This window comes from Fopius arisanus, unplaced genomic scaffold (assembly GCF_000806365.1).
Source record: "Fopius arisanus strain USDA-PBARC FA_bdor unplaced genomic scaffold, ASM80636v1 scaffold00071, whole genome shotgun sequence".
Lineage (NCBI taxonomy): Eukaryota > Metazoa > Arthropoda > Insecta > Hymenoptera > Braconidae > Fopius > Fopius arisanus.
This window is the reverse complement of record NW_011887810.1, coordinates 280,793-297,028: the sequence shown is the minus strand read 5'-3', so window position 1 is coordinate 297,028 and position 16,236 is coordinate 280,793. Positions and strand designations below refer to the sequence as shown.

The following is a 16,236-nucleotide window of genomic DNA, read 5'->3' as shown; positions in this document are numbered from 1 at the left end:
GGGAAAATGTTTCTGTAATTCGTTAAAGCTCTCTGCAATTTTAATTCTCTCATTCTCTCGGGAAAAATGTGCAGAACCTTTTAATATCGTTTTCTTTATTCATTTCAGATGGAGGCAGGTGCGATGGCAGGTCACACGTGAGTTTTCACCATAAATACCGTAATAATGATTTATCCTGGAATTTATCCCGGAGGTGTGCGAATAGCCGATTAATCGAATGGAATTGAACGGTAATTTTTTAATAATTTCTATTGAATTTTCCAATAATTCGAAACATCAGATTATTCAATTTATTTTGAAAAGGTTCTCGTAATTATTGCGAATTTTTGATGATTTTCGGATAATTGAGGAATCGTTTTATTTTCAGTATAATTTTTTATAATTACTTCAATTCCCTTCGAATTGCTTGGAATATTCGCGCGTCTAATTTATACGAAATATCCCCTGCGAGTTGCGAATATTACATACCAAAATGGCCAGTAATTCTGGGGGACATTCCACTGGTTTAACGACTAGAAACCTATAGCTCGGTGCTGGCATTATCTTCGCGCATGATGTAAATCCAACCCCTGGTGTAAATACTTGGTTCACGCTTGTGCAAGCCACCGACAATTCGCCAACGTCCCTTTGAATTTTCTACTGTGAATCCCACGTCAGGATTCTTTGTGTGATATTTTTTATATTTCACACTATTTGTTCTTCCTCAGGATTTACCGTCCGGGATTTTTCCAGGTTACATACCGGAAATTTTAGAGGGCGATAAACCGACTGTTTAGTTATTTTCCACAGGAATTTTATTCGCATTCACTGGATATTACTTGATAACTGCCGTAATTCTTAGATAGCTAGGGGAATCCCGGAAGCTTATAACCCTCATATTTATCGAATTTAAATCGTAAGGTAGAGGAGGGTAAAATGGAGCAACCCTTTTTAATATTTTCGAAGTTTTTGCCTCATTTTTTATAAAGATGTAGGGGTGGAGTAATTGATTTGTTGATGCGTGTTTAAATTTCATATTTAATTAATTAACACGGAGTTTTTATTCTGTATACTGCATTCAATTGATAAATCCTTAAACAATTATAACGAATTTCTGATTAACGTTAAACATTATTTGCGTGAAGCAGAAATGAATGGTTTTTTATAATCTCGACGAGTCAGTTCGGGAGAATTGAAAATAAAAAATCGTGAGAGGGGCGGAAGTCCATTTTGCCCTCCTCTCCCCTAATTGACAATTCAGATAAGGTTTTGAAGAGAAATTTCTAGTCATTATGCCTTTCTAACAAAATAATAAGTAAATCATGAATAATAATAATAATGAATGATAATGAATGGAAATAAAAATCATAAATTCAAAATTGATGAAAAATATTGCGAAAATATTGATAAGATAAAAATATGAAAATTGATAGTTAGAGTTTATGACAGTTTAAAAATATCTATAATGGAAAATTTCTTTTGCACATGCGTGCTGCCTACATTATCGAAAGAGTCCATCATGTGGGTGACCGCATGGAAAGCGTTGAGTTTTACCACCACAGCTTCATGTTGTTGCACTCGTGTGTAGATTTTCACGATGGCACAACAATACACGCAATCACGACACGCGATAGCGATTAATCGCAACGAAGATCGATGCGACCTCTTGAAACTCCCGCGCATGTAGTCCACTTTCCGTATCGCGCGTTCCAAATCCACCGGATGGATTTGGGAATCCCCGAGCAATGAGAATAGACCGGAAAGGAACGAATGAGATTGCAATGGCCATCTTTTCTTCTCCAACTCGTGCACTCGCACTTGCTAAAACATTAATAACTTTTTTTTCCACTGAATTGTTTTTTTTATCTTCCGCTTAACCGCTGTAAATTCAGACGATAAATTCTTTCTCGTAATTACTAAATCGATAGACATGAATGTATAAATTCGCAACTTTTTTTCTCCACCTCCGGCTTTACTTACTCCGGCGAGAATTTATTGTTGGGAAAGGGAATGAGAAGCTCGATACATTAGATATGCGCATTAAAATTTTCTTGAACATCTCCATCTGCTCCATAAAATGATTTTGAGCTACGCCAAATGCAATTCATTCCGATATTCGACTCTTGAGAAAATTCGGGAGTTCATTTCACCTCGATCTATCGTTTCCGTATTTTTACATAATTAAGGGTGTTTCAGACCCACATATAGCTATAATTAACGTTTTTAAAATTTTTTTGCCAAACTTAGTATGAAATTGACATGAAAAAATACAATGATTTTGCGTTGTCATTATTTAATAACTCACCGGTGGAGGGAGGGGTTCCCGTTCGGTTACGGCATCAGATTCATCAATTTTATGAAGTTTTTTGATTAAATTTGAGTGAGACTACGTGAAAAAAGTGTTCACTGCCCTTGGAGTGAAGTGTACTCGGGCTGGAAACGTTATCTTGGCACCAGGTAACATATTACAAGGAAACGAGCATGAATTGGAGAACGCGTAGGAAGTGAGGTTAGAGCGTCGATGCAGTCGTATTCAAACCCCGGGTTTAACCAGTATCTCACCACCATATCTCTCTGCGTTTCAACGCAGACATCATCTGAAATGGACTGGTAGTGGTGGAAAAATGGGAAGTGCTACTGGTGATCCTGTGGGAATGGCTTCAGTAGACACAGAAAGCATATTTGGAACTTGGAAGTGCTGATGGAATTCTGTGGTAATGGAGGCATCAGAAAACAATTGGCAGAGGCGTAAAATTGGGAGTGCTATCGGTGCAACTGTGGGAATGTACGAGGCAGCCATAGGAGGCGACAATGAAATTTAGGAAGTGTTGATGGGGTCCAGTGGCAACGGACCCACAGCGGGGTCGTAGGAGCAGGATAGGAGCAGTATCAGAAGGGACCATCGAAAATGGACACGTCTCCAACGCATACTACGCTTCTCAATTGTCGAAGATTTTCTCAAATTTATGGGAATGTCTTTAAAATGTTTCTTAACCTATTAAGTGCTTTCTTACTCAATAATTGTTGAGGAGGAAAGCGACGAGGGCGTGCACCTGGGTTTTTTTTCTGTATGTGGTACTATAAAGGTGTATGGTTATGGTTATGGTTAAGATACGGATAGGCATTTGCCCCCCTCTTGCCACCGAACCCCTACTGAGCTATTGTGGCTCCGTTTTCCTACTGATCCCTATATTTCTAGGCCAGCTTTTCTCACCAGTTCTAGTAGATTCCCGGCGTCTAGGTCCGCTACGTAGCTGATGCTAGGGAAGACGGTTCCCCAGCAACTTAGCCTTGTTGTAGCCAGTGCAGGGCAACTGCAAAGTATATGCAGGCTGTCCTCGTCTACCTCAAGGCAGAATCTGCAGCGGGCATCGCTTTCGATGCCCATGTTTTTGCAGTGTGCCCTAAACCTACCATGTCCAGTGAGGAGCCTGATTGTGGTGCTCAGTTCCTCTCTTTTCATGTTGAGTAGCTTTTCTGCCCTTTTCTTGTTTAGGGTTGGCATGAGGGCTTTGGATTTTCTGCAGGTTGTGATCTGCTTCCATCGCCCTTGGTGTTCCTTCCGGAGTTTGTTTTTAATTTGAGTCATTCCGGTAGCGAAAGGGACTCCCACTGTCACGACCTGGTCATCATTTGACGCCCCATGTCTTGCCAGTTGGTCCGCTATCTCGTTTCCTTTTATCCCTTTGTGGCCCGGGACCCATGCCAAAGTTATTTTATTGGTTGCCTCTAGTGCTTCTATAGCTGCCATCGTCTCCCAGACCAGCTTAATTAGCATAAAACATAAAGGTGTAAAATCAGCATAAATCAGAAAGGCAATAAATTATCTTGAATCTTGAATGTCTCACTAAGTTTTATGGTGTTGCTAACACTTTTTTGCGTTTTTTTTTCTAAACATTGAAAAAGAATCAAAGAAGTGTAGAGAAAATGCATGAGAATGATTGCCTCCACCAGAAAATTTTGTGAGCCATAAATGATGACAACACGCAAATACGTTATATTTTTTTACATTAATCCTATCGATAATTTACTAAATGATTTAAAAAACGTAAATTTTGGCTATATATGGGCGTGGAACATCCACAAAAAAAATCAAAATGTCATATCCCGTATACATATGCAAATTTATCGAAAACCGCATGATGCCGAGGGTGAATATAATTCGAATAAAGAAAAAAAGTATTAAAAATAACAAAAAATCCATAAAATAATAAAAAAAAAATAAATTATGGTTTCGCCCTATAAAAATGACGTTTGGCACTAAAATCGGTGAGTCGTATTGCTGGATGCCCCGTCCGTACGATCCAAAGAATCGCATAAAATCGCTAATAAAAACTCATCGTATATCATGTCTCCTCGATAAATAAATAAATTTGAAAAAAACTAAAGGCAAAATCAACATTGTCAAGACACCGAGTAGCAATTATTATTGCCTCAGGTGCGGTTTCCGCACTATTTTTTCATCTCGAAATAGAAACACATGCACGAGCAAAAAAGTAACACGGAATATCAAACAAGTGCGGACGATTTATTATCCCAGTCATTCATAACTGTTTTTCAGACGTGCAGGACACCCTTTCACGATTTCCATTGTTCCCATCTACCGGCAAAAAACGACAAGAGAAAAAAAATATTACAATACGTTAATGCACTTTGTGACATGAATACAACGTTATCTACCCCGCCCCCACTTTTTGTTCTTATCGTCGATATGATAAATCGAGGAGAGGCACAATATTGGGTCATGATCTCGGGACGTGGGTCAAATTTCACTCGATTTGACCATTTTTTCCCCTGCCTTAACCCCTGGCTATCTACTCCGTTAAACTCATGATTTTTTTAGAGTATTAATAAATTATGCAAAAGCTGTACCCCAATGAAATTTATTATTAAACAAGTTGAGAATTGTTTTCAACGTCAAAAAATCTCACGGTAAATGAATTCTCAAGTTTATCGAAAATAGAGTTCAACTCTCATTTATCGAATTGCTATTAATGCAAATTACTGTCTAGCCATGGAATTATTGAGACTCTACGGGGATAATTGAAATTATCTATGCTGTTTTCAAAGTTTTATACAACGCATTTTAATCGAATATCTATAACAATGATGTTTTTTGCTTTGGCGAAAGTCAGCGATACAACAAACACGCAATTTCTTCAATCAAGATGCTGATTGTTATGTGAAAATTCGTGTGGCTCCGGGAACTAATCAAAAAGGCAATAGTATAACAGCGATTGAAAGTATTGAAAACATTAAGACGATATCCTCGTCAGTACCCCGGATTTAGCGAATAATTGTGCGAAACATATTTAATCCGCGAAGAAAAATGAGTTGGCGAAGCCATGGTTTTGTTGCGATAAGTAATATTTGTTTCACATCCGAATTTTTTCCAAAATTTACTGAGGTAATTAACCATTAAATAATTTAGGGAATGCCTTCGTGTAGGAAAAGTGTCACATGGAGAGTTGAAATTGTGGGTGTGAGAGGATCACTCGACGGTCAATTTCCGAATGTCATTCTAAACGAGGGGAATAATCAAAATAGCAATTAATGTGATCAAAAAATTCGAAGACACGAATTCCCAGTGACTTTTTTACCCTCGGCGATGCCATTTAGGAAGAGGAGGGGGGTCTAGGGGATGGCAGAAGGTCCCTCAGGTGGGCGGGATGTTGGGGTGAAGTGGGGGGAAGGTTGGCTGAGGGTTGGCTGAGGGGTGGTTGAGGGTTCCAGGGGAGTTCACCCGCGCAAACTACCGAGGAGGATCGATATGACCAGCAGACCCAGCTTTACCCATGTTCAAACTTGCAACCAGCAACTGCTGCCACCAATGTTTTATTTATTTTTAATTTCTCATGTCGAGGGTGTCGTTAGGGTATGAGCGTTCGTTTATTTATTTGTTTTCTCTGTCACCTGATGAATTGTTTTCGTGTTCGATGGGATTTGTTTTGAAAACACAAATTTCAAGATCGAGTTCATTGTTGCGGTCTTGTTGAGAGAATCAAGTCATTGGAATTTTCTCGAAATCATGCGCTACGAGAAATCAAATTTGAATAATATCTCGGTATATTTTTGACTAAGAATTCTGTACCAGAGATATATTCAAGATATATCTAATGCTGATATCCTCTGTGAAAAGGAGATGGGTATTTATATCAAATCGAATCGAAACTCTCGAAAGTTGAAGCCTAAAATCTGTCACACGAATTTCTCACTGTTCATTCATTGGCCACGACTTACTCACACACATTTCCACTTATACTTCATCTTTCATTGGCGCGCATGTACTGTACTGTACATCAAATTTTCTTTCATTGGTGCATATGTACTGTCCTGTACACGAAATTTCTCATAGAGCATATAGAGCATATAGAGCATATACTTAGCGTCATCTATCTGAATTTACTTCCAGACAAGATTTTCCAAAATTCGTAATGCCTGAAAACTTCAGAATCTGACTGACCATCAGTAATAATAACCAGGAAATTTCATATGAATGTGTCGTGTTTAAACATTTTAAGGTGTTCCTATGGAATTTCAGGAGTAATTTTTTAACAGTATAATCTTACAGATTAATAATTTGTGACGGAAAACACATTGGGAAGTGCGCGCAAGCGCGCGTTGCGAGTCTCGTGATGTAAATATTGCATATACAAATGGATATATTAATAATGATGTACCCGAGACATATCTTCAAGGCATATATTTGTGCGGTGCGGGCCCCATGATGTTTTGTTTGTAAATACGAATTCTGTCGTCTTTGTTGTGATGTCTTTGAGCGAATGAATTCATTTGAATTTTGTAGTTGGAATGCTGTGAAAATAATTATTGCCCATGCCGTCGTCGAGATGTGCAGTCATCAGAGATTGTTCTAGATTTCAATTAATAGATTCCATTGCTCCTCTGAAATTTATATTTTTAAAAATTCAACCCTTTCCGTAAAATATATCCGTTATTAAACATTTTGCATCTTCAAATTGATGAACATCAGGATCATATTTGAACATGAGATTTGAATCGATTTTCGTTTTACTTTCTCTCCTCTCTAAAGGAAAGCCTCTTGTTTTCTCTTCTCTCCGTCTCGAAAACATTCGCAGAGAAGATTACAAATTTATTTATGCGTCTTTTCCGGCGTTCTCAAAACTTCCGGAGATCATTAACAGATCCAAGTGTTTGTTTACCTCATCTCTTTTTGCCCCTCAATAGATTGTTTTGGTTCAGTTATCGTCTTGAGATGCTTCACCAGCTGAGCTCAAAGTTTCAGTCAAATCCTTTCTTACGATTCCCTCAAAAGATAATGATGATGGAACTTTAATAAATATTCGAATGGTTTTCTCTCTCTAATGAGAACAGCCAGTATTTATTTAATTTATTTATACTCTCGTTTGGCGTGCACTTGCAGAGATGAATATTAATGATTTTGTCAGTGAGTGGTGGATTGGATTGGCCAGTTGCTTTTGAAAGTTTCATTTCAGTTGTCACATTATTTATTTTCATAAGGCCGAAGGCTGCTGTCGGATGTTTAACTCCATTTATTCTATCAGAATTACGTTAATGAATTTCATACACGAGCTGAAAATTGGGGTAATTGAATGCAACTGTCAACTGTTGAATTGCAATGCAACCCATTACCTACTTGAGATCACCCTGAGGCACTTTATTTATTCCAAACGATTGAGAAACATATTTTATTCATAAGGATGCGGGGATTCAGCTACCAAGTCCTATCTATTGAGTGGTTACTCGGGGGTCTAGGTTTATTGCAATTTTATTCTCTATTTTTCATTTTATCCCGCTTGTTTATCGGAACAGCATCCAACAGAACATCCGTTCTAAAGTCATTGAATTTTCCGAAATATTCCGTACAAAAACGGGAATGAACTTCTCACAGTTCTGAGAAGTTCCCAATTCCACTCACCCTTTCTGATTTTATTTTGCAATCCACACATTCCAATCGATAACATTTATTTTAGAACAATTAGAGATCAAATAGTTTACTGGCCTCATTATTTCCGTGATAGCCAAAAATTGTCAAAAAATTATTCATTTATACTGAATTGAAGTTGATTGAGTTATAGTTTTGAATAATTAATTTTTCCGTGTGAACAAGTTAATGAATGCTCGAGGGGTTTTAAATTAAAATTCGTGTGATCAATGGTAGATTTGAAAATAGTCAAAGAAGTCTGTGAATTTATGCTCGAAAGACACTCACCGAAACTTTCATCAGGGACTGCCACCTAATTACTCCTAAAAAGACATTCAAAGTACCATGAGGACTTAACAGAGACTGTTAATGTCACTTGAGTGCAAAAACTTTATGCTAATAGTGAATTCACCCGCGTTTCGAATGAAAATTTAAATGTCGTCGACGGAATTCGTCTTTCGATGGGTCGTGGAGTAGAATAATTCATAAATAAAGCTCTAGCTTCGAGAATTGGGGGTGAAAATGTTTCAATACTCTACTTCTTTTTTGTCAACCAATATCCATTCGATTGATTTTTTTTTCTGATGTATGCTACACCCTTTTTTACACAGCCTGGAAATGGCGTCGTGTCGTGTCCAAATCGATGTTTTTCATTTGCATTTTTTTTTTCTTTTTTTTTGGCGTTGGGAGCATTCGACGTGTTGGGGATTGACGGATCGTTTCTGGGGAACTTTGCACTTTTATTCGGTTTGATACCGCACCTAATGGAATAGAAAGCATTCACGGGAACTTGCAATCGCTATCAGATTCATAACAATTTTTGTATCAAGTTAATTCATAGGAGTTATCGGGGAATGTTCGATTTTCCGATATTGAATTGTTCTATTCTATTCTGTCTGATAAGGGTTCGACATTTTTTTAAATTAACATTTACTGATTTTTTTTTATGATCGTTTATTGAATGATCATTCATTATTATTAATTATTCAAACTTGAAATTCAAAAGTTCATTTAACTGTCAAAGATGTTGAGGAAAAGTTTTTCGTGGACATTTATTTCGTGGAAGTGAATTAATTTAATGAATACATTTTTTGAGGAAAAGTGGAAAATTGAGGGTTTTATTGATTTTTGGAGCATTTGTGCAGTTGAATAATGGAATTTTTTATTTTTAAATGACAACGTGTCTGGAAATTTTAAAGAATAATGGAAATGGAAATATTCTCCGGAAATTACTTTGTAGTGTTTAGATTTGATGTTTTTTAAGGGAAATTTCGATGACATGTCATTGGAATTTTCAGAGTCATCCCAAAAATCGAATATTAAACCCAATTGAATCGTTGATATACTGAAAATTCATAAACATTATTAACTAATTTTTTGATTTTCAAGTGGCAAAATTTATTGGAATTCCAATTTAGAAATTTAGAAATTGAATGAATTTGTGCGAAATTAATCATTAATTATGGAGAGAATAAATCGGTGACAATATTTAAACTGAAATGTAATTTTTTTTTTGTGTACGAGATCGTCCGCGAGTCCTTCGCACGCACGTTATTCATCCGAAATTTATGAGATTTAGCCTTACTCTTACTGTCATTTGAGAAATATTGAAAGTTTCGAGATATTTCGAGATCGATTCCCTCTCTCGTTTTCATATATAAGTGAAGAAAGCAAATTGTCAATTAACTCATTCTTCACATATTTTCCTGATTAAAAAAGCAAATTGATTCCCAAATTTGGCAATTTATTCAATGTTCGAAATTTTTTAAATCTTGAAAATTTTTCCGCCCCGCCCCTAGGGAAAATTTGTTCAATAATTCCGCGATGATTTTCAAATTTTGACGATTTTCTAAAATTTAACATTTTTTGAACTTTTCAAATTTTGCCGCCCCCGAGCTTCCACATAAAACGTGTTCAGTAATTTGCATCCTCCCTGAGTTTTCGCAACGATTTCCACATTTTCGCGATTTCGTAAATTTTTGACATTTTTTTAATTTTTTTAATTTTTCAAATTTTTCAAATTTTGCCGCCCCCGGCCTCCCACGCAAAATTTGTTCAATAATTTGCATCCTCCCTGAGTTTTCGCAAAGATTCCCACATTTTCGCGATTTTGTAAATGTTTGACATTTTTTTAATTTTTCAAATTTTTCAAATTTTGCCGCCCCCGGCCTCCCACGCAAAATTTGTTCAATAATTTGCATCCTCCCTGAGTTTTCGCAAAGATTCCCACATTTTCGCGATTTTGTAAATGTTTGACATTTTTTTAATTTTTCAAATTTTTCAAATTTTGCCGCCCCCGGCCTCCCACGCAAAATTTGTTCAATAATTCACAACCCCCTTGAATTTTCGCAACGATTCCCACATTTTCGCGATTTCATGGATTTTTGACATTGTTTGAATTTTCAAATTTTGCTACTACGTCGTGGTGATGGACCGATTTCGTCTGACCGATCTTACCCCTACGGTCGTTCGAGATATTTCGAGACTTTGGAAATATTTCGAGATGGATTTCCTGTGTTCTTTTTATATTAAGAAATAGAGTTAGCGGGTAAATTCCCCGGTGGTGTCTGGACGTCAGGTCGAATTTCCATACTATCGGACATTTGACGTGAATATGCGGTGGCAATTACCATCCCCGAGGTTGTGAATGAAATGAAATCGAGAACAGTTGTTGAAATACATTGTTAACGACTTTCTTGGTGAAATAACCGATGACGTGGCATGAAGGAGGGGTCCGACAATGGGAAGCAACGGCTGTCTAGCTTCTGGTTTTCCTCCTGAGAATGGGAATGGGCACGAGAGACAGGATAATACCGGAATATTCTCGACACAGGATGAAAGAGAGAAAGTAAACTTGTATTTCCGCCCGATAAACTACACTGTTGAAAATTTCTTGAAATTTCACTCGCAATGCCATATGATTTTTCAATTACGGGAATTCAAAATTCATTTCAATTCTCTTGCACTTCGCATTGATAAGTGATAATGATAAGTGCATTTTTTAAAAGACTAATTAGCTAATATCTCGAAATTGAAGGAAGATAGCGATATTTTCATGAATACCTTTTTTGTAGCTCTCATCTTTTTTAACAAAAAATGTTTATGCATAAAATTCGTTATGTTGCTTCAATTACGTATAATAGTCGCTTGTATAAAAATCGTATGAAAAAAATGCACTTGTTCCCTGCAGAATATTTATCGTTAATTCGTCACGATTCATTCATAATTTGTAAAGTCAGAAATTATTGCCGGAATTTTTGAAATTGAAAATTGATAATTACTTACAATTACAATACTTTCGGAAATAATTATTGAATAATTTCCTATCACTTAGTGATTTTTAGGATTGAATTATAATTGGCAAAATTAACGAAAATTCCCTTTCATCTCGAAAATCCACGGAAAATTAAATTGTCATGTTAAATTACCAAGGAAATCTGAGTTTTCAATGAAATGTTGAATTTAAATTAAATTTTCAAAACTTGAAGATCGATAGAAATTGTCGCCTGAATTTTCAATATTCTATAATTTTTCAGAGGTAAATTCGATTTCAGTGATTTGTTGGATAAATTTCAGTTAATTAGTGATTGTAGAAAATCTCAAGTATTTGAAAGTTCAAGTGCAATTTTGCGAGATTTGTGTGTGTACCGATGTGTGAGCACTCCAGGATTGCGAACTCCTGTCTCCTGGAGTTTGAGAAACTAGTCCTGTTGATTATGTTGATTACCGAGTTGGAGATGTTCAACCGTGAATTTATCTAAATGAGTGATAGCGTAATCTGTGATTAATTATTACCGGGGATTAATTCCGGAGTGGCGTACATCCTTTCGGGGAGATTCGCCCGGGAATTTGTTGGGATTGACGCGGTTATTGATGGCATTCATACAGATAATTCATTCCGGGAAAAACAGCTTTCAGAAAATCACAGGATGACTCGGAATTTTCTGAAAATCCGTTATTTCCTCTCCATTTCCAACCAATCGCTGACGTCAATTCCATCTTCACCATAAATTTCCATAAATAACCCAAATTTTTTGCAAGACCATTCACTAATTTTTTCTCAATTTCATGAAGCTCTCGGGAAAATATCAATTCTATGGAAATATAAGGTAATTTAAGGATGTTCTGGCGGGGTCAGAACGTATCCGAAAAATGAAGAGAATCGAGTGAAACTTTTTTAAAACATTATTTAAGGCATTTCAAAACCATGTGCAAAATTTCAAAAATTTCATCAACAGAATAACAATGAAAATAAATTGTAAAATTAGTATTTATGCGTAAGGTTAAATGAGGCATCGATAACTTTAGCATTTTCTCTACATTATCCATCAATCGGCAATATAGGTAAAATGTTGAAGTTATCGATGCTCCACTTGACCCCGTGTATAAGTAGCAACTTTACAATTTATTTTCATTGTTTTTCTGTTGATGAAATTTTTGAAATTTCGCACATGGTTTTGAAATGCCTTAAATAATGTTTTAAAAAAGTTTCAGTCGATTCTCTTCATTTTTCGGATACGTTCTGACCCCGCCAGAACATCCTTAAGAGTATCGAGGTGAGGAAAAGTGTTGAATGCCTCTTGCTGAGTGGTAGAGCCCGATTGTTCATGAAAAAAACGCAAGATAAAAATAAACAAGACCAGGGAAATTCACACAGATAATTCATTCCAGGAAAACAGCTCTCAGTTAATGATGGAATGACTCGCAACTTTCTGAAAATTCACTATTTCCACTCCATTTCCACCCAATCCCCGACATCGATTCCATCTTCACCATAAATTCCGATAAATAACCCAAATTTTGTCGCTAGAACATTGAGTAATTTTTCTCAATTCCCCGAAACTCTCGGGAAAATATCAATTTTATGGGAGTACGTGGAGAGAAAAGTCCAAGAAAAATTACTGTGCCGAGCACTACAATCGTGGTGCAAAATGCTAGAATACTAGAACTTCTTTGATTCACAAATAAAAATTACTATCAATATGTCTATATACTTTTCCTATACATTCCGTAATTAATCATGTGTGGCTCCATTAAATTTACTAAACAGCACTATAAAATTTGAAGGTCTATCATTTTTTGTTTGAGTTTGAAAAAAAAATTGATAGAAATCCTTCAAAAATTCCTATCCAAATCGGTATTTTTTATTGTGCTCTCTTTTAATTTTTACTGTGCTACACAGCATTTTCACCAAACATTTTTTAACCTAATATGATTGGTTAGCGATGAACTTCGAATGCTTCCGATTCTTGCCGACGTTGAATTTAACAATGGTAACTGTTGCGACGACTATGCATTTTTATTTGGCCGATAACGAAGTTTTGCCCGGCCGATGAAGAAATGTTACTGCATGTCATAGTAATTTTTCTTAGGCCTGCAGTTTACACCTAGATTGTAAGGCAGTACAGTAATTTTTATCGAAATCACAATATAAAAATTCATAGATTTTTCTCTCCGTGTATATCGTTATTTTCTAGTGCTGACTGGTAGTGCGATTTTTCGGGGGAAAAGTGGAAAATAAATAAATAAATAAATAAGTCTGGGGTAATTATTAAAAGACCGAACTATCGGGGAGAAGTCTTGGATGGTATAGGTACGTTATAACCCACGGGTATCTAATACCTTCACGCAAGTAACTTCACCTACGTCATCCTGGATATATGGAACCGCCCGAGGAATACCCGCAATAGCATTACTCTCTCCATCCTGCGCGAATTTCCCCACCCACCCCTTCAACCCCTTGGCAAATTTTCCCATCCCGAGCCCTCGGTAGTTATCTTTTTGTATCTCCAGAAATCCTCTCACCCTGTGTCACTGGAAAGGACTGGCCAAATGAATCGTTGACGATCTCCAATCTTCTCCCAACCTTTACGATCCCTCAGCAATCAGAAAAAAAAATCCTCTTGTAAAAACTAATTGACTTCTCCCGAATATATTTACTTGGCACGAGTAAATGGATTATTCACAGTCAAATAGATTTTTTTTCGTTAGCAAATTTATTTAGTTTGAATTTCAACCAGAGGAATTCTATTTTTGGAAATTACATTTTTTATTGAAGTTTCAAGGGAATATTAATGTTCAGGAATGAAGTCATATGGATTTTCCATTTTCCCGGATTTTTCAGGGTGTCTCAGAATTTCCACGGAATAATAGATCATTTTCATTGATTATTCTTATAAAATTCTCTAAATTTTTATTTCTCTCAATTTTTAACTGATAAATTTGATGATTTGTTTAAATATTCCTGAAATCCTGACGAAAAAAGACAATTAACAGAGTCAATCCTGAAAACTCGAGTAATTATTAAAAATTATCGTATGGAAAGTCGGAGATTAAATTCATTGTTTAAACAATGAGTTTAACCTCCGACTTTCCATACGAAAATTTTTAATAATTACTCCAGTAAAATTCATTGTTTAAACAATGAATTTAATCTCCGACTTTCGATACGAAAATTTTCACTTCAATCTGTCCTTAGACTATCCGAAAAAATCCTGAATCTTATTAAATTACGCCCCCAAAATTGGGCAGAAATATTTCTGGAATACCTTTTAAAGATAATTTATCCACACGAGTCGTTTCTACCAGAATTGTTTAGTTGTTGGTCCGATAAGAACTTCTGGGCTCCACCGGATGAATCTCAAACTTCGTATTATTCTACGAAAGATTCATATCGCTCTTGACTCGAGAATAATACCAGATATTTATTTATAATTCGCGAATTGTTATTTTTTAATTGAGCGGAGAATAACGCGGTCAAGAGATTTTTCAAATGAGATTTTTCAAGTCTAACGATTTAATTTGTAATTTCCCCGTAATTTCCCCGACTCGATTCTATCGGATAAAAAGTTCGATTACCAAATAATCCCAGAAAATAGTGAATAATAGCCTCCCTCTGATTTTTCGCAAAAGTTCAAGAGTTTCACATTGTTTCCCTGGAGAATAAACTCCTCAACAGAGAGAGAAAAAAAAAATAGTTTAAGATAATGTACAGACGTATTCAGCCTGATTACTCGAGGATAAATCGCTGTACTGAGCCCCGGGATTAAAACAGCTTCCATTTTATTTTTCCCTCTCCGTTTCTCTCATTTATAAAAAAAAAGCCTGAACCCCGAGTTTTCGGGTGGAATGGGAAAATTGGTTCTTCCGGTTTCCTTTGGGTTCTAATAAGACGTCAGAAATCAGGAGCGAAATGTTATATTTTTTTCTCTCACCTTTTTCATCTTCATTGTCATTATTTCGCCCCCTATTTTTGTCTCTATGATCTTTACGGTATCTCGTTATGAAAGGGAATATGTGGAATAAGAAAATTTCTGTTCATTCGTTGAGGGAAAAAGTTGACGGAATAACCGGAGGGAAGGGCTGAGAAAAGATCGAGGCAATTTTCTTCACCCACACCATCTCACCCTCTCGTTTCTCTCTTTTCTCTCTTTTCTCTCTGGATGATGCCTTTTTTACTCCCACTTTATACCGACATCCATTACCGCTAAAGGATCAACAATGGACTGCTCTATCCTATAAAGATGCCACTCTCAACGTTTATTCCAACTGTAAATTTGCAGTTTTATCGGGAATTCGTTTATTCAATGGAAGTTTTGATGCGAGGGGTATTCACTGGTGAATTGATGACAATTGATGAAAATTGATGAACGCCACTACTCGTTGGTTTTAAAAGTTTCTTGTTTTAACGTTCGTCGGAGCGGTCGTCTTTCTTGTTGATGAGGAAATCTTAATTTTTCATCGTTCCGAGAACCTAATCTGGCGCTTTGGGGGAGATTAAACTTTTCACTGAGTTTTTCTATTAATTAACCGTTGATTACCCGTGGATTCATCCTCTGAACAATATTGGAACACTGAGATGGATCAAAAATTAGAAGGTCATATTTTTTTTACCCTCGGTTGGAGGCAAGATCTACGACTGTCGGGGGAGGAAAGTCACTCTTTTTTTAATTAAATTTTTTTATCGGATCATTGCGTATTGCCTGGAGTATTCCTGGAATATTGTTTACCTTTTTAACAATATTAGAACAATCAAAAATGTCTAAAAGAAATGATTTTGAAGAAAATTTCACTAAACTTTCACCCTTCGCTCGAGGGCCTGATCTATGAGTTTTGGGGGAGGAAAGTGACTTTTTTTTCCATTGAATTTTTTTATCGGGTGATTGTTAATTTCCTGGAATTTCACCTTTTGAACAATATTGGAACAATCAAATACGTCTAAAAAACAAAAATGTTGTTTACGAAAATTTCACTAAACTTTCACCCTTCGCTCGAGGGCCTGATATATGAGTTCTGGGGGACGAAAGTGATTTTTTTCAAAGTTGAATTATTCA

General features: G+C 36.2%; 2 protein-coding genes across 2 annotated transcripts in view; both read left to right on the top strand.

The window, feature by feature from the left end:
- The window catches only part of Nca (neurocalcin homolog), a 67,354-nt gene that overhangs the window by 11,250 nt on the left and 39,868 nt on the right, over positions 1 to 16,236 (top strand). The window lies entirely within an intron of this gene.
- LOC105269584 (neuronal calcium sensor 2) overlaps positions 1 to 16,236 on the top strand; it is a 60,831-nt gene that overhangs the window by 11,074 nt on the left and 33,521 nt on the right. Inside the window, exon 2 of the mRNA XM_011309956.1 lies at positions 109 to 137. The gene's annotated coding sequence lies outside the window, so the exon portion shown is untranslated. The remainder of the gene's footprint in view (positions 1 to 108; positions 138 to 16,236) is intronic.